This window comes from Sminthopsis crassicaudata, chromosome 2, assembly GCF_048593235.1.
Source record: "Sminthopsis crassicaudata isolate SCR6 chromosome 2, ASM4859323v1, whole genome shotgun sequence".
Lineage (NCBI taxonomy): Eukaryota > Metazoa > Chordata > Mammalia > Dasyuromorphia > Dasyuridae > Sminthopsis > Sminthopsis crassicaudata.
This window is the reverse complement of record NC_133618.1, coordinates 229,588,365-229,608,270: the sequence shown is the minus strand read 5'-3', so window position 1 is coordinate 229,608,270 and position 19,906 is coordinate 229,588,365. Positions and strand designations below refer to the sequence as shown.

Below are 19,906 nucleotides of genomic sequence, written 5' to 3'. Positions count from 1 at the left end.
AAATGTTTAAAAAAATTTTATATGTAATTGAGGAAATATAAAAATAGTAAATAATTTAAAAATTATTACAAAAGAGTCCATAGACTTCACTGGACTACCAATGGGTGGGAAGGACCATCACACAAAAATGTTAATAACTTCTTAAAAGAGAAATCCTGTGATATATGACTGATTTAAGATTTCATGATATTGGGAGGGGAACTTCATGGAGTTATTTTTTTGGAAGGAAGTCTTGAGCTTCTGTAAAATCATGTGGTTACAAACCCTTCTCTGATGGCGTCTGGGAACAAGGGTCTCATTCTTTCAAACAAGAGCATGGTTTTGGTTAGTCTATCTGTGCTGTGACTCAGCCATGATTCCTGGTCCCTCCTGTGGTACTTAATGAGCTCGCTATGAGGTCAGCCTGGGTACTTACCAGTGATTGACTCATCTTGTCTTAATGGGTAAGTGCCCTTGATTCAGTCCCTCACTGGGTAGAGAAGCTCATGTTGTATTTCTTCTGTTCTGATGCTGGGAAAAAGCAATAAGAACCACAAAAATCACAGTTTCAGAACTGAAAGACATCATAAAAATGGATTAATCCAACCCTTTCATTTTATATTCTTTTCAAATTCCATTAGCAGAATCAAAGATAGGTTCTACAACATTAAGTAGAAGACCACCAGGATAGTGGTGGGTGTCATAAACAAGTGAGACTATGTTGGTGTCTTAGGAAACAGAGAGTACTAAATTTCCCAAAAATACTCTGTTGGGGCTTAGAGATGTTCCACTTTACTAAGCAATAGAAGAAATCACCTCTAGATTCTTCCTCTAACCCAGAAATCAAGTTAAAGGAACAAAGATCATGCTATATGAAATATCTTGTGATGTTTAATTTTGAGAAGAGATTTGAGGAGGGACATGTAAGATATCTTCAAAAATTTGAATGGCTGTCACATTAAAGAGGGATTTGGATTATTCTGATTGACTTCATAGGTCAGAATTAGGATTGTGGGGAATGGAGAGATAAGGTGAAGAATTTACAGGAATGTTTAAATTCTTTTTCTGTATTTTATTATTCATTATTTTTATGTCTCTGTGTCCTGCATAAGTATGTTGTGTGTTAGCCAATATTTACTTAAACTTTAGATATATTTACTTGACCTGAAATAATGACATTTATCACTATTCAATGTTATCAATATTTAGACTATGAGTTGAATGCTGTTAGCTTAGTAATCTAAATTTTGAAGGTCTGTTGGCATGCATGTCTAACATTCAATTAAGGGGAGAGGGCACCTATTTCTCAATGGTCCCCAACTTATGATGTAATCCTTTGTAACAGAAACCTTCCATTCCAATCTCTCCAAATAGCAACAACCAATTAGATGCCTCCCCCTCCCCTTCTCCATGCTCTCTTACTTGTGATGTAATCTCTTGTATAAAAGCTATGTAACTTTACTACTTCTTTAGCCCTCCTACAATGAGCTTTCTCTTTCTTATCTCGTGATGGGACAGCTCATCCTCCAGAGGTTTTCAATAAACAACTTTTCTGCCTTCTTCTGAGTGATCTCTGAGTAGTCATTTTGGGTAAAGGTCTTCTACATCCTTCACAGGATGACAGGCAATGAGTGGAATGTACAAAGTAGCAATTGTAAATTTGGTGTTCAGAAAGCCTTTCTAACAATGAGCTCTATCTAAAAGTAGAAGGAATTGCCTTAAAAAATAGTGAGTTCTCTCTCCTTGGAGGTATTCTGTGAAAGGTCAGATAAGTTGCTGTTGTTGTTATCTGATTCTTTATAACCCTATAGACCTGTCCATAGAGTTATCTTGACAAAAATACTAAAGTGGTTTGCTAGTGGAAAACAAAGGTTAAATGATTTGCCCCAAAACACAGAGTTAAAATGTTTCTGAGGCTGAATTTGAACTCAGGACTACCTGACTCCAAGTCTAGAGTTCTATCTACTGTGCCACCTAACTTGGTGATGGTATAAAACAAATTCTTGTTCAGGTATGGATTGGATAAGATGGTCTCTGAAGTCCCTTTCGAGTCTGAGTGAACATGACACAGTGGGAAAAACATTGATTTTGGAGTCAGAGGATATGAGTTCAGATCTACTGCTTATTATGTGTGTGATGTTGGCTAAATCAGTAAACTTTTCTGGGAAGAAATTTCTTCCCTGTAAAATGAGAGGATTAAACTAGATGCCCCTGGAATTCCCATTCAGCTCTAAATCTAAGATTCAAAGATCCTAGTGCTGCATTTCTTCACCAACTTTGGGATTCAGCAGCAAAAGCAGTTTCTAGGACACCAGGGATATTGTCTTACAAAATCCATTCTTTTTCTTTACAAGAAGTTCTTGGATCACTTTTTAAGCTTCCAGTGTCCATATTCCTTCTCCAACTGCAAAATTACTCATTGGGTTTCATGTTAATACTGGAAACAGTAATAATGATGTTCTACTACCACTAATAAGACCTTGGTTTATAGCTTCTTCTCAGAGAATTGGGTTTTTTCTACTTTTCTAGGATGATCTCACTCTTATAGCTTTTTCAGGAAGCAAGTATGGAGTTCAGAGTGGTCAAATGTCCTGTCCATCATCACACAGCTGTTAATGTTTGTTCTTGGGTGCTATCTCCTTCCCAGGGTTCCATGGCTATCATACTCTCCACTTGGGTCCTGCTATCTTTTGAAGTAGATTGTCTGGTTTGGAGACTTGTGCTATATCCATGGGTCACCCCAGATCAGCCCAGAGTCAGTTGAAGAATTAATTACAAATGTGCTGTGCACAAACTAGGTCTGAACCTCCTTTAATAGTGAATTCAATCTTTATCTTACCTAGTTCTTATCTTCATATCCTTCATTTTCATTTTATCCTTCAAGTGCTCCTTTGCTTATAATAAATCCTTTTTCATCTTTTAGTTCCAGCTGATACTTTTATTCTCTCTTCAGTGCTTGGAGAAACCTTGATATCTCCAGAAAATGCTTCACTTCTTGGTGCTCTTAAAGGCTGGCTTTTTCTTCCCTTGTTGCTTCCCTTCACTCCAACCCCAGGATACATCAGGTCTGAAGGAGGAGCTGGCCTATTCCTTTCACCCCATTGCCACTTCTAGACTGTTCTTCTCCCATCATTATTAACAACTTCTTTTCACACTTTATACTCAAGTCACGCTGGTCTTCTATCTGTTCCTCACAAAGAACATCTCTTTTCTCAATGTATTCACACTGGCCGTTATCCCTGTCTGGAATATATTCCCTACTTACCTTAGCCTCGTAGAATCTCTCTCTTCCTATAAGATGCAATTCAAGAATTCAAGCACAATCTTCTGCATGAGGCTTTTCCTGATACTCCCAACTACTAGTGTTCTCCTTTCCTAACTAGCATTTATTTCCTATTTAGTTTTTATATTTACATATGATCTTATACAAGTATATATGCATATATTTACATTGTCTTTTCTGAAAAATGTAAACTCATCAAGGGACTGTTGTTGTTTTTTTGTTTTGTTTTTTTTATCCATATTCTCAAGGTTTAATACAATACCCAGGACATTTACTTAATATCTATTATTTGCCATCTGTCCTGTCTAGCTCCTTGGAGTCCTTTAGGTCTTTTTCTTTCCTCCCTAAGAAGTTCAGTCCATGGAGCAGTTTTCCTTTCCACTCCAACTCTTGCTTTCATCAACCATCCTGACCTCCTAGTTCCTCAAATTCAAACCCCATTGTCCCCTGACAGTACTCTATCTCAACCATACCCAGAAGCTGCCACACCTCAGACACTCTGTACTGTTTCATCTTCTGAACCCTATAAACTGAACCTGCTTAGTTATTGGAATTCTTAGTTATGTCTCTGGTAAGTTTATCTTTGCAGCCAGAAAAGAAAGGCAGCTGTTTTGAAACAACGAAGAAGCAGATAGCAAACAGAGAGTACTGGTCTAACAAGAGCAAAACCCTTAAACTCCACAAGAATTGGGGTGAAATCTGACTTAGATGCCATTTAAATTGAGAGGGGAAGCAGATGAATTTAACTTTATGTAAAGCAAAACTAGATTTATCTAATGCAAGTTATCTAAAAAGCAACAAACAGATGCATGATAGATATAAGTAGGTTGCAACATAGTATAAATGACTGGTAGGCAAGAAATACTTTTTATTTATCAAAAGCACTTATTAAGTGCTTACTGTATGCAAGGGACTCAAAGACTAAAACAAAATAATCCTTGCTTTGAAAAAAATTTATTCACTTAGGAGAAAAAGCACATACACAGAAAAATGTAAATGAAATCAGGGCAAAGTACAGTTATTCTCCACATCATGATTTTACCCATCATGGTTTCAAAATATTGTGGGTGGGCATAAGAATTAAATGGGAATTTGGGGATCACTTCTGTGGAAGTTGGAAATGACCAGTGAAGGCCAATAGATGACACAGAGCCTATGATCAAAGTCTTAACCCAAATTTTACAATAGGATACTGTAAACAGCCCTTAAAAAAAGAAAAAAGTTATGCTTTTTCTCTTGTATGAGAAAGAAGTTTAAACAGATTTTTCAGATCTTGGAGGTACCCGTAACTGATGAGATATGGGGAGGGATAACTGTATGGTCAGGATAGAGGGAGAGACTGCACTGCTTTAGGGAGGGAGAAATTACAACAGGCCTCATTTAAGGAATGATATTTGAGTGGTGCTTTGTTGGAAGGAAGGCATTCTTAACAAATCAATGCTGTCTGGCTTAGAATATAGAGGCAACTGGTGCTGAAATACACAGGGTTCAAGATAGCTACTCTTTCCTCTTCCCCAGCCATGTGGTTGCACAGTGGGTTCAATAGAGGGAAAGCCTGACTTTTCACTAGGGAAAGTAGGCTCCTTGATTCTTACATTCATTGGCTCATCATTAGAGACATCAAAGACTCTGGGGACTTCTTGGGTCTAGTCTAGAATTTCCTCATAAGAAGGAGAGAAGTTAAAAAGATACCAATATACATACATGAATCAAATTTGGAACAGGTACTTTATTCTCACATAAAAAAAGGGCCATGTTAAGCACAAAAGAAGCATAGTAGATATTAAGAATGATCAGAACAGAATTCAATAACTTATCACTATTAACATAATCAATTGGAAGGCTATGATTTTTGTTATTTATCCTTCAATTTTGAAGAGAATCAGTAACATAACAGTGAAGTCTTGACTTTTTTTGTAAATTGATCATGTTAGGTGGAGTTGCACAAAGTCATTAATCTCTCTCTTCCAGAGCCATTGAAATCCAATGGCAGAACAAAAGTTAAGACAGCTGGCAATGGGTCAAGATGCAGTAGATGACCTTGGCTTCTTAATGTCTGAATAAACTCAATCTGGTTTAGTCCATCTGCTTAGAGGCTTCAAAGGATAAAGGAAGGTTAACTAAAGGGAACCATTACACACACACACACACACACACACACACACACAGACTCCTTTTCTCCAAATTCCATCCACCTTCATTTATGGCCCCAAAATCCCGGGTTTCTGATTAGTGACCCTTCACCATTTCCCAGTTTTACAAAAAGAGACAAAAGGTAGATTCTACCCCTAAGGAGTTTACAATCTAATAAGAGAGACAACATGTTAGGATTACTAAGTGAGAACTCAGGTTGTCTGGACAGTGACAAGGTGAGAATTCAGGACAATTACAAGGTGAGAACTCAGGTTGACTTGATGGAAGGAGCAGGCTCATTGGCTGAGGTGGTTCTTCCCAGAAGCCCTTGCATTATCCCACGCCCATTCTCTGGGAGAATAAAAGAGAGAACAGTGGGCCTGGAAAGTGAGTCTGCCTGGAGAGGGATAAGAGCTGGAGGAGATTCAGAGCCAGGATTCAAGGAGAGGACTCTGCACTACATCTGGCTTGACGGGGCTCTCTGCAGGAAGGGAAGTCACTTCTAAGGACAAGAGTTAACAGCAACTGCCTGGAGACAACGGTTCACTACAGGAAGAAGAATCTGTCTGAGAGATTTGAGTAGACACAGCAGATCTCTTCCCAGAGAGCGATCCATTCCTGTATATATATGAAAGCAAATATATAAAATATATAAAAAGAAAGCTATATGTGGGGGGGGAGGAAATAATTAACTGAGGAAAGGCACTAAAATTAAGGAGATCAAGAAAGGCTTACAATAGAAGATGGGTTTTTAGCTGAGATTTGAAGGAAGATGAGGAAAGAGAGTATTTTAAAGGGCCCAAGGAACACCCAGAGAAAATGCCCAAGAGATGAAGTGTCTTATTTGTGGAACAGCCTGGACACCAGGGTCATTATATCAAAGAGTACATCTCAGGGAGTGAGGTATAAGAATACTGGGAAAGTAGGAGAGGACATTGTTTGAATGCCTAACAGAGCCTTTCATATTTGATCCTGGAGGCAATACCTAGCTACTGGAGTGTGTGTCTGTGTGTGTGTGTGTGTGTGTGTGTGTGTGTGTGTGTCTGTGTGTGTGTGTGTGTCTGTGTGTGTAACATGCTTGGACCTGTTCTTTACAAAAATTACTTTAGTGGTTGAAGAGAGAATGGTTTGGTTTGAGGAGACTGGAGACAAGCAGACACATGAGGATCCGCACTAGAGTGTCAGAGAAGAAAAGGCAGCATATTGGAGAAATATTGCAAAGATGAAATCGACAGGCCTAGGCAACAGACTGGATATGGGGGGTGGGGTAAGGATAGATAGTGAGGAATTCAGGATGACTCCTAGGTTATTAGTCTTAGGGACTGGGAAGATGGTTATTCTGTATAGTAATAAAGAAGGTGGAGGGAGAAGGGAGAAGAGTTTAGGAGGAAAGATGATGAGTTCCGGTTTAGACAGCTTAAGATGAGCGTTGAACATACAGTTAGCAATGTCTGAAAGGCAGTTGGAGATACAAGAATGAAAGTGAATAAAAATGTTAGGGCAGAAAAGGTGGATAATTAAAAAAGCTGATAAGACGCCCAAATGAGATAAAACTGTAACTTCTGATTCTTTTTCATTTTCCCCTCTAGTTCCCCTTTTAATCCTCCCTTAATCTTGTTTGGATTAAGGAAAAGGGGTTTTTCTTCATTCCCTGTCAGGAATTTGGAAGGAGGAGGAGATATTGGGTGGAGAAGGAACCCAAAGATCCCAAAGACCAGGGTGGGACTAGGGGCAGAAAACCAGTGAGAAATGAAGAGATCCCCTTCAGTGACAGGAGATGTTATCAGGTTTCCAGGTAGTATCGCTTTTACTATGTTGACAGCCTGTATTCCTTTCTCTACTTTGCAAAAGGGACTTGGCTCATTTTTAAGCTGCAAAATGGCCACATCTCTTCCCAAAAATGTCGACTGCAAAATTACTCATCTAACTGAGTCAGTCCTGGAAACCCAACTCCTCTATGTCCTTGGGGGTTTGCTAGTCAGCCACCCCCAGCTTCTTCAGGAGTGACCTCACCCCCAGCCCCCTTCCCCGGATTTCTACATACACCACTGCCGGTTGGGTTCTGGCCTCATGCTGTCTGCTGTGTGGTGAGTGGAAGGAATTTAGCAAGAACTCTGCACACTCAGCAGCCCCAGGCCTGGAAGAGTAGGGAACAAGACGGGAGGGGAGTGGAAAATACCAAAATCATTTTCCAAAGAAGGGAAGCAGCTGAAATAACTTTCCCCCAGACCCAGTCACCCTTCCTGCATGTGAGAGCCCGCCTTGGCATTGATAAGTTGCGTGACCACTCCCTGGTGGGCTCCAACGTAACCCAGCTAGGTCTGAATCTTGGGCATTATGCCCAGAAGGAAGAGGAATTTATAAATTTTCAAGTGCTACATAAATGTGAATTATCATCATCCTCATCATCCTGGTACAAACCTTTGGCCTGCTAGCTGGTCTCCTTACTTAGATGAATCTGGTATAAGGCTGATTTTCAGGTCTCACAGGTGGTAAGCATGAAAGGTGCAATTTGAACTCAAGTCCTCTGATCTTGGACCTAGTGCATTTTCCATCACATGATGCTGAATCCTCAAGTATGACCAGGTTGCCATCTGCATGAGTAGGGGGAATACCCATATGTTGGAGAATACAAATCTATTAGTACTGAAATTTAGCTTTCTAACACTAAAGACTCCTTCATCTTCTTGATTTGCTGTTGGATAAACAACTCCATTTTATACTTTCTACCTACCTTCCCTCCTCTGACTACAGAGTATGACTAGAGAAAGAGAAAATAATGCAGACTTTTTTTTTAATGTTCTTATAGTGTGTAACTTTAGTTTTTTTTTTTTTTTAATTTTTAAAGCTTTTTATTTTCAAAACATATGCACAGATAATTTGTCAACAATGACCCTTGCACAGCTCTGAGTTTCAGATTTTCTCCTCCCCCCCCCCCATGGCAATCAATCCAATATATGTTATACATGTTAAAATATATGTTAAATCCAATATGTGTAAACAAAGTTATGTAATTCTCTTACATGCAGAATTTTTCCCATTGCAGATTCATGCTGTCCAATTGCAAGTTAGTCTGCTACTTGTGTTTTTATTCATCTTTTCTGATGCCCTAAAACAGTCTCCATAATCCCAATCCTAGGTCTTTAGACCCTCATTCCTCTCAATCTTCCTCTTTGCTTCTTGTTTTACCATTTCACTTTTCCCATATTTAGACTCTCCTTCTCCCTGTTGCTTCCCAAGAAAGGGTTTTCTTTCCTCTCTAAACTTGTTCTTTTAGTCTCCCCACCATTTCAGATGGGTCTTCCACCCACCATCTCAGAATCATAGAATCTCAGAGTTAGAAGGAACCCCAGAAGTGATGTAAATATAGTATTTATCTAAATGGACATTCGTTTTTACACAATTCTTTTACACATTTCCTAACAAGCAGCCATCTAGCTTATACCGGAAGGTTTCCAGTGAGAGGGACCTCACTACATTCATAGTCAGCCCTTAACACTTTAGGGAAGTTCTGAGATGTCATTAGTAACAAGGTTGAATAGTAACAAAAGCTGAAACAAAGCTACTTAAAGCTTAAGATCCTTTCTGAAAATATTTCCTGAGCATCCATTATGGGAAATACTAGTGAAAAATACTGAATGGAATTTCTTTACTCTGTGCCTAACAGTGGGGAAGATATGTGGAAAAGTGTCAGACATAGTTTTTGAGAGTGTGAGAGTAAAGTTTGGTGATGGAGGTCCCTTAAAAAGATTTCACTACCGACTTCCGGCCAAGATGGCGGCGTGGAGGCAGACAGCTGCTTGAGCTCCTCGTTTTCTCTCAGAACTTACTTCATGACAAGCCTCTGACTTAATGCTTGACCCAGAAAGAAATCCACAAATTATCACCAAGAGAAGACATCCTTGAAAGTCGCCAGAAAAGGTCTGTGTTTGCTCGGGGGAGGGTCAATCAGACTGGGCGCAGACTGAGGGCAGGCAGCCAGAGCAAGACAGGAGGCTCACACAGCTCAGACCGGAGGGGGAGGGGTGTGATCTCTGCCGTTTCTGTGAAGGGGCTTTTGCCCCAGTGTGGATGCTCCGTCTTGGCAGCAAGCCAGGAGCAGCGGAGAGGGTGTAAACACCGGAGGTGAAGATTAAAACCCCAGAAAGCCAGCATCTCTCAGAGCCCGGCCACCCCCAACCCCCACCTGGACTGCCTCCATGCGTTCTGGGAGCCTCAGAGCACAGACTCAGTACAGTCATTGCTGTTCTGTTAGTGGCTCTCTGCTGCCCTGCCCCCAGTCTGTAGAGGAAGCCCATTAATACCATCCAGCCCCATCCCCCGCAAAACAGACCAATTGTTTCTCTTGTCAGTTTGTTTTCTTTGATTCCTACTCTGACAAAATGAACAAAAAATTCAAAAGGGTTCTAACCATTGACAGCTTCTGTGTGGAGAGCAGACTTCAAATGCTGAGGAGGAACAGACTGTCCCCAGATGTATCCCCTGGGAGGGATATAAGCTGCTCCTCAATACAAAAGAACCTCATAGAGGAAATCAAAAAGGCTCTCACAAGAGAGCTGGAAGAGAAATGGGAAAAGGAAAGGGAAGCTTGGCAAGAGAGCCTGGAGAAGTCATCCCATGCATTCAAAGACAGAGTGGATAAAGAAATCAAATCATTGAGAAACAAGATTAGTGAGCTGGAAAAGGTAAACAACTCCAAGGAAAACAGGATTAGTGAGCTGGAAAAGGTAAACAACTCCAAGGAAAACAGGATTAGTGAGCTGGAAAAAAGAAATCAGCTCTCTAAAAAATAAAGTGGATAAAATGGAAAAAAATTCCATAGAAGATAAAAACTCAATTGGACAATTACAAAGAAATATAAAAAAAGTGAGTGAAGAAAATACATCATTGAAAATTAGACTGGAACAAGTAGAAATGAATGACTCAAGGAGAAACCAAGAGGTAGTCAAGCAAAACCAGAGAAATGAAACAATTGAAAAGAATGTCAAGTACCTTACCAGAAAGACAACAGACCTGGAAAACAGATCCAGGAGAGACAATTTGAGAATAATCGGACTCCCTGAAAAATGGGAGGAAAAAAAGAGCTTGGACACCATTTTCGAGGAAATTATCAAAGAGAACTGCCCAGACATTCTGGAAACAGAGGGTAAAATAGACATTGAAAAAATTCATCGATCACCTACTGAAAGGGACCCTAAAATCAAAACGCCAAGAAATATAGTGGCCAAGTTCAAGAACCATCAGACAAAGGAAAAGATATTGGAAGCTGCTAGAAAAAAGCAATTCAGATATGGAGGATCCACAATAAGGATAACCCAGGATCTAGCATCGTCCACATTAAAAGAACGAAGGGCCTGGAACATGATATTCCGAAAGGCTAAGGAACTTGGTATGCAGCCAAGAATAACTTACCCAGCAAGAATGAGCATCGTTTTCCAGGGAAGAAGATGGACATTTAACGAAATAAATGAATTCCATCTATTTTTGATGAAAAAACCAGACCTACATAAAAGGTTTGATCTTCAAGTACAGAACTCGAGAGATTTCTAAAAAGGTAAAAAGAAATCTTGAGAACTATACTTCTGTCAAAAAATATGTAAAGAACATATGTACAATTTGTCTTAGAAACTAGAGGTGGAAAGGAGATTATATCATAAAAAAGTGTAAAGTGGTGGTACTACATCTCATGAAGAGGCAAAGGTAACCTATTGTATCTGAGAGAAAGAAAGGAGGGAGATGAACATAGCGTGTATCAATAGACATATTCGATTTATGGTGAAACTTCTTCCACTTCATTGAAAAGTGAAAGGGAAGGAGTAAGCTAAGGGGAAGGGAATACAGAAATTTTGAGGAAAAGGGGTAAAATAAGGGGAGAATCTTTAAGGTAGGGGAGGGATCCTAAAAAGGGAGGGCTGTGAAAAGCAAGTGGTGTTCACCAGTTTAATACTGGGTAGGAGAGTAAAAGGGAAGGAAAGGGGAAAAGCATAAGCAGGGGTTGACAGGATGGCAAGCAATATAGAATTAGTCCTTCTAACCATAAATGTGAAAGGGGTAAACTCCCTCATAAAGAGGAAGCAGTTAGCAGACTGGATTAAAAGTCAGAATCCTACTATAAGTTGTTTACAGGAAACACACCTGAAACAGAGTGAGACATTCAAACTAAAAGTAAAAGGGTGGAGCAGAATCTATTATGCTTCAGGCAAAACCAAAAAAGCAGGAGTAGCCATCCTCATCTCAGATCAAGCAAAAACAAAAATTGATCTAATTAAAAGAGATAAGGAAGGGCATTATATCCTGCTAAAGGGCAGCATCAATAATGAAGCAGTATCAATATTAAGCATATATGCACCAAGTGGTGCACCATCTAAATTCTTAAAAGAGAAATTAAGAGAGCTGCAAGAGGAAATAGATAGCAAAACTATAATAGCAGGAAATCTCAACCTTGCACTCTCAGAATTAGATAAATCAAACCACAAAATAAATAAGAAAGAAGTCAAAGAGGTAAATAGAATACTAGAAAAGTTTGATCTGATAGATCTTTGGCGAAAGCTAAATGGAGACAGAAAGGAATATACTTTCTTCTCAGCAGTTCATGGAACCTATACAAAAATTGATCATATACTAGGGCATAAAAACCTCAAAATCAAATGCAGTAAGGCAGAAATAGTAAATGCATCCTTTTCAGACCATAATGCAATCAAAATAACATTTAATAAAAAGCCAGGGGAAAAGAGACCAAAAAATAATTGGAAACTAAATAATCTTATACTAAAGAATGATTGGGTAAAACAGCAAATCATAGACATAATTAATAACTTCACCCAAGAAAATGACAATAATGAGACATCATACCAAAATGTGTGGGATACAGCCAAAGCAGTAATAAGGGGAAGTTTTATATCTCTACAGGCCTACTTGCATAAAATAGAGAAAGAGAGGGCCAACGAATTGGGCTTACAACTAAAATTGCTAGAAAAGGAACAAATTAAAAACCCCCAGACAAACACAAAACTTGAAATTCAAAAAATAAAAGGTGAGATTAATAAAATTGAAAGTAAAAAAACTATTGAATTAATTAATAAAACTAAGAGTTGGTTTTATGAAAAAACTAACAAAATAGACAAACCCTTAGTAAACCTGATTAAAAAAAGGAAAGAGAAAAAGCAAATTGATAGTCTTGAAAATGAAAAGGGTGAACTCACCACTAATGAAGAGGAAATTAGAACAATAGTTAGGAGCTACTTTGCTCAACTTTATGCCGATAAATTCGATAACTTAAATGAAATGGAAGAATGCCTTCAAAAATATACCTTGCCCAGATTAACAGAGGAAGAAGTAAGTAGTCTAAATAGTCCCATCTCAGAAAAAGAAATAGACCAAGCTATTAACCAACTTCCTAAGAAAAAGTCCCCAGGACCAGATGGATTTACAGGTGAATTCTACCAAACATTTAAAGAACAACTAACTCCAATGCTATGTAAACTATTTGAAAAAATAGGGATTGAAGGAGTCCTACCAAATTCCTTCTATGACACAGACATGGTACTGATACCTAAACCAGGTAGATCAAAAACTGAGAAAGAAAACTAAAGACCAATTTCCTTAATGAATATTGATGCTAAAATCTTAAATAAGATATTAGCAAATAGACTTCAGAAAATCATCCCCAGGATAATACACTATGACCAAGTGGGATTTATACCAGGAATGCAGGGCTGGTTTAATATTAGGAAAACTATTAGTATAATTGACCATATTAATAATCAAATTAATAAAAACCATATGATCATCTCAATAGATGCAGAAAAGGCATTTGATAAAATCCAACATCCATTCCTACTAAAAACGCTTGAGAGTATAGGAATAAATGGACTATTCCTTAAAATAATAAGGAGCATATATTTAAAACCTTCAGTAAACATCATATGTAATGGTGATAAACTAGAACCTTTACCTGTAAGATCAGGAGTGAAACAAGGTTGCCCACTATCACCATTACTATTCAATATAGTACTAGAAACTCTAGCCTTGGCAATAAGAGCCGAGAAAGAGATTCAAGGAATTAGAGTAGGAAATGAAGAAATCAAATTGTCACTTTTTGCAGATGACATGATGGTATACTTAGAGAACCCCAAAGACTCTGCTAAAAAGCTATTAGAAATAATTCAGAATTTTAGCAAAGTCGCAGGATACAAAATAAATCCACATAAATCCTCAGGATTTTTATACATTACCAACACAATCCAACAGCAAGAGATACAAAGAGAATTCCATTCAAAATAACAGTCGATAGTATAAAATATTTGGGAATATATCTACCAAAGGAGAGTCAGGAATTATATGAGCAAAATTACAAAACACTTGCCACAAAAATAAAGTCAGATTTAAATAATTGGAAAGACATTCAGTGTTCTTGGATAGGCCGAGCGAATATAATAAAGATGACAATACTCCCCAAACTAATCTATTTATTTAGTGCTATACCAATCAGACTCCCAAGAAACTATTTTAATGACCTAGAAAAAATAACAACAAAATTCATATGGAAGAATAAAAGATCGAGAATTGCAAGGGAACTAATGAAAAAAAAGTCAGAGGAAGGTGGTCTAAGTGTACCTGATTTAAAGCTATATTATAAAGCAACAGTCACCAAAACCATTTGGTATTGGCTAAGAAATAGACTAGTTGATCAGTGGCATAGGTTAGGTTCACAGGGCAAGATAATGAATAAAAATAGCAATCTAATCTTTGACAAACCCAAAGATCCCAAATTTTGGGATAAGACTTCATTATTTGACAAAAACTGCTGGGAAAACTGGAAATTAGTATGGCAGAAACTAGGCATGGACCCACATTTAACACCACATACTAAGATTAGATCAAAATGGGTCCAAGATTTAGGCATAAAGAATGAAATCATAAATAAATTGGAGGAACATGGGATGGTTTACCCTCTCAGACCTTGTGGAGGAGGAAGGAGTTTTACAGTTAAAGGTTCTGATAAAGGCCTCAATTCCAAAATATACAGAGAATTGACTTTAATTTATAAGAAATCAAGCCATTCTCCAATTGATAAATGGTCAAAGGATATGAACAGACAATTTTCAGATGATGAAATTAAAACTATTTCCACTCATATGAAAGAGTGTTCCAAATCACTATTGATCAGAGAAATGCAAATTAAGACAACTCTGAGGTATCATTACACACCTGTCAGATTGGCTAAGATGACAGGAACAAATAACGATGAATGTTGGAGGGGCTGTGGGAAAACTGGGACACTGATGCATTGTTGGTGGAATTGTGAAAGAATCCAACCATTCTGGAGAGCAATCTGGAATTATGCCCAAAAAGTTATCAAAATGTGCATACCCTTTGACCCAGCCATACTACTACTGGGCTTATACCCCAAGGAAATACTAAAGAAGGGAAAGGGACCTGTATGTGCTAAAATGTTTGTGGCAGCCCTTTTCATAGTGGCTAGAAGCTGGAAGATGAATGGATGTCCATCAATTGGAGAATGGTTGGGTAAACTATGGTATATGAATGTTATGGAATATTATTGTTCTATAAGAAATGACCAACAGGAGAAATACAGAGAGGCTTGGAGAGACTTACCAGAAGATCATTATACACTTCAACAATGATACTGTACGAGGATGTATGCTGATGGAAGTGGATGTCTTCAACATAGGGAAGAGCTAATCCAATTCCAATTGATTAATGATGGACAGAACCAGCTACATCCAGAAAAGGAACACTGAGAAATGAATGTAAACTGTTATTTTTACCTTCTGAATCCAATTCTTCCTGTGCAACAAAAAGTTAGGTTCTACACACATATATTGTATCTAGAATATATTGTAATATATTTAACATGTATAGGACAGCTTGCCATCTGGGGGAGGGGGTTGGGGGAGGAAGGGAAAAAATCTGAATAGAAGTAAGTGCAAGGGATAATGTTGTAAAAAATTACCCATGCATATGTAACGTCAAAAAAATGTTATAATTATAAAATAAAATAAAAATTAAAAAAAAAAAAAGATTTCACTACCTTTAGGGCCACACCAACTGTGGCAGAGTTATTGTTTCCAAATGGATATGTATTTTTCTTTCACCCAAAATTGAAACATTGGATGACACCAACTTTTGAAGTCCAAGAAATATGAGTATTTTTCCCCTGAACCTAGGACCTAGGAACTCATCAGGGGAGAACTGATGATGGTATATAAGTAAATGATTAACAACTAATTCATTGGGTGGAGGTGCAGGTGGAGATAGGTTAGAGGTAAAAATTTGCCCATGATACACCTTTAACTTTAATTCACATTATTAACATTTTTTAAATCATTGAAAGTCTACATAGTTAACAAAACAAAAAAATCAAGCCCTGATTTATGGCATTTTTTAATTCCATGGGTACATGTAAATGCTCACACTGAAAATTTAATAATCAACTTTCAGGAACCAGTTTGAACTAGCTCCAGCATACTTTTAGGAGTGCAGAACTGAGCTCTAGCATACCTGTGGGAGAACAGCACTGGCCTCTGCTTATGCAAAATCTGTTCTCAAAGTTCAAATGGTCCCATCACTTCCAGTGAAATTTCCCTGGGAATAAACCTAGAAAGCACAGTGGTAAGGGCCTTAAGGGCTAGGCAATACTTACTTAAAGGCAATAGGGAGATATTGAGGTTTTCCTATCATAGAAGAGGCATGATTGAATCATAATCAGTTTGGCAGTTCTGAGGAGGATAGTCTGAAGAGCAAAGAGACAGGAGGCAAAATGACCACTTGGGAAACTAAGGCAATCATCCAGACAATAGAAGATCAGAACTAGAGTAGAATGTCTTTGAATGGGAATAATGAAGACTTGTGTCAGAGCTGTTGTAGAGGGAGACCTAACAAGACCTGGAAGTAGATTACCTATAGAGGGATAAGAAAGAGGAAACAGTCAAAAGTGATTCTGATGTGAAACCAGGCATAGAAATACAGTCACTCCCTCAATAGAAATAGGGAAGTTTGATAGGGGTATGGAATTGGGAAGGAATGTAGAGTTTTATTTTGGACATGATAAATTTGAGCTCCTTGCTGGATAGTCAGATAGAGACATGCAACAGGTAGTTGATAATATTTTGCCAGAATTCAGAAGAGAAATTGGTACTGGACATATAGATCTTTGGGTGGCTAAATGGTTAAGTGAATAGAGCACTAGGACTGGAGTCAGGAAGACTATTCAAATGCTACCTTGGACATGATTGAAAATGATTGAACAACAATATAAGTCATCTGCATAGGAATGAAAATTGAATCCCATGGGAACTGATGAGATCACTAAGGCAATGAGAAAGAATGAAGAGGACAGGACAGAGCCTTTGAGGACTCCCAAAGTTAAGGAGCAAGATATAGCAAAAGAGACTTAAAAGTGGTATGACCTTTGGGAGGAGACCAAGGAGGGAGCAGTATTAGGGAAGCCAAGAAAGGAAAATATCCCGAAGGAGAGAGTGCTCAAAAGCCTGGAAAGTTACCAGGAAGTCAAGGAGGATGGGAACTGGAAAAAAGCCATTGAATTTATCAGCTAAGAGATCATTTGTAACTTTGGGGCAGTTTCAGTTCACTGGTGGGCTGGAAGCCAAACTGAAAGAGGGCGGAAGTATAGACAATGAATAAAGATGATTTTTTTCAAGGATTTGGCAGTGAAAAACAGGAGAGATGTTGGCCTATTAAAGGGGAGGAGAATGAGCAAAATGAGAAATAATACAGCATGCTAATGGAAATAGTAATCTATGTAGCAGAACACTATGCAGTCCCTGATGGAGTAGCACTGAAGTTTACTAACCTAATCCTTAGCTAAAGCTGCCCAGGCTTAGCTGGACCTTCATGATCTCTCAAGGGCATCAGCTAAGAATGTCATTTTCCACACCAGGATATCCCTGAATGATTTTCAAATCCCTCACTTGGACCACTGGGTCAATTCACTCAATCTAAGATTCACTGTTTCCTTTTGGCTCATCAGGAAGTCTGTGGAAGGAAATGTAAAGAATAAGGGAAGGGAAGGGTAGAAAGGTGCACTTTGGAGACTCCACATTACTTAATGAAATTATTTTTTTTTAATATTAAACATTTTCATATTTTAAACTGTGCACAATCAGGGAAAGCACCAAAAAGGAAATAGGTCATTACTAATGTTCCCATTACCTATGACATTGGAACTATCAGAATCATAGGTCTTAAGTTAGAGAAGATCTCAGAAGCCATCTAGTCCAATTCTCTCATTTTTCAGATGAGGACACCAAGTCTCAGTGAGGGTAAAAGGATCACTTGAATAAGATCACTATGACTGTACATGGAAGAGCTGGGATTTTAACTGAGATCCTCTAACTTCAAATCAGACATGGATAAAACACTTTGCAAACCTTTTAAATTTTTTTTAATTCCCTTTTAAAGTTTATTTCATTTAAAAAACAGAATAAGAAAAAAGAAAAACAGAAAAGGGATACCAAAACAAAATAAAACAAAAGAGAATGTTGTCATGTGCCCAGCAGAACATGTTCCCAGGGAGGATCCAAAATTTATATTAACAAATTATCAGTTCAAGAAAGTATATATATGTATATATTAGTAGAAGAAATTATATTTATGAATGTCCATTTTTTTACTTCCTTATAAACTGTTCTTTTGTTCTCTGTTGTGCATCTTTTTTACTTTATTCTTTTTCTTCTTTTATCCCACCCCACTCCAAGCAAGTTATAATTGAGAAAAAGATAAATTTATGTAGCTATATCTACAAACATACACATACACCCCTGGCAACCCCCCCAACATACATACTCTTATATCTTTCCTATCCCTTGTTGACTCTGCTTTAATTCTGCTCCTTGCTATTATTTACCCTTCAATCACCCAAGGATCCCTTCCTTGTCTTCATTCCTCATCCTTTGCTTTCCTATCCCTCCCCTCTTATTCCTTTTGGAGGAATGTTATCGCCTTCATGATATATATGTAGTGTTGCCTATTTAACCCATTGCTGATTTGTATGTTTTCAGAACAACAAACCCTCCCCCACCAATGCCTCTGTGTCTATTCTTCCTCCGTACCTCATTTGTATAACATAATTACTATTTTTACCTTAGCTCTGCCCCAATCCTTCTTTTGAGCTACCCTATTGTTGGTATCAATCTCAAACATATGCTTTACATTTCCTTACAAAAAATCAAAACAAAACATAAACACATTGTCCATGTTAAGTTCCTTGAAAATGATCTTTGAAATTGATTCTTATATGTTAAATTTTCTATTAACTTCAAGTTTCATTGATAGAAAGTCTTGAAAATCTGAAAATTCATTGGATGTCCATTTTCTCATTCAATATTAGAGATAGTTTTGTTGGCCACAGGCCTAATTCTTTTGATTGTCGGTAGATATGATTCCAGGACCTGTGGTGTTTTATTGTGGCTGCTGATAAATCCTGTACAATTCTAAGTGTAGCTCCAGAATATTTGAATTATTTTTTTCCTTTTTTCTTGCAAAATTTTCTCTTTGATCTAGGGGTTTCAAAATTTGGCAATGATATTTCCTTTAGTGTCCTTTTCTGAAGATGAACCCTGGTCTTCCCTATTCTCATAGTACATTTCGGTGATGGGGTTCTTTCTTCTTTGTGGATTCATTTTTTAAAATGAGAGGTATTAGTGAAAGCATCTCTAATCTTGTGTTGGAGGAATCCTCTCACCTGGAACTCTGAACATGAGCTATCCCTTCCAGCAAGTGCCCTCCAGTAGCATTCCTATCCCACTGCTTCTGCACTCACAGATTGTGCTGGTTCCTTCTCACTCAGGGCTGTCTCTTTGCAGCTCAGGTGGGCCTAATGTTCTTAATCAGATGAGGTTCCCTCTATCTTCCTTGACTCAGACTTGGCTCCACACATGAGAGGTGAAAATTCCTGTGGTTCCTGCTGAAGCTCCAGCCAAACCCAGCTAGCCCCAGGAATTCCCACTTGATGTTTCTATAGAGCTAGCTTGGAGCTCTTTGCACTTCACAGGGTTAATTCCCAACCTGGGCTCTTTCTTCAAATCTTCTTGAATTGTAACAGGAAGACCCCATCTGCCTCAAGTCTTGATTTTTCACCGTTTGCCCTCAGGGAAACTTCAGGCACCCTCAGGTGCAAATTTGTTCTATTTGTGAGGGAAACCTGGAGAGCTTGACATTTACCAACCTACTTCACCATCTTCCCAGAAGCCACCACTTTGCAAACCTTGGATGTTTAAACTAAATTTGGGCTGAGTGAAATGAGTAGGACCAGGAGGACATTACAACAATACTATATGATGATCAATTCTGATGGACATGGCCCTCTTCAACAATGAGATGAACCAAATCAGTTCCATTTGTTCAATAATGAATAGAACCAGTTACACCCAGCAAAAGAACTCTGAGAAATGAGTGTGAGCCACAACATAGCATTTTCACTTCCTCTGTTTTTGTCCGTTTGCATTTTTTATTTCCTTCTCAGGTTAT

General features: G+C 38.2%; 1 protein-coding gene across 17 annotated transcripts in view; it reads right to left on the bottom strand.

Annotated features, from left to right (window-relative positions):
• Positions 1–19,906, bottom strand: part of SPINT3 (serine peptidase inhibitor, Kunitz type 3) — a 183,010-nt gene that overhangs the window by 143,079 nt on the left and 20,025 nt on the right. For 9 of the 17 annotated variants that reach the window (XR_012486242.1, XR_012486236.1, XR_012486234.1 and 6 more), the window contains one exon: positions 416–510. The exons of 2 other annotated variants lie outside the window; for them this stretch is intronic. The gene's annotated coding sequence lies outside the window, so the exon portion shown is untranslated. Of the gene's footprint in view, positions 1–415; positions 511–2,496; positions 6,014–7,439; positions 7,698–7,816; positions 7,990–15,919; positions 16,016–19,906 lie in introns of those variants that run through there. 6 more of the 17 variants (XR_012486237.1, XR_012486228.1, XR_012486227.1 and 3 more) reach the window with 5 other exon arrangements.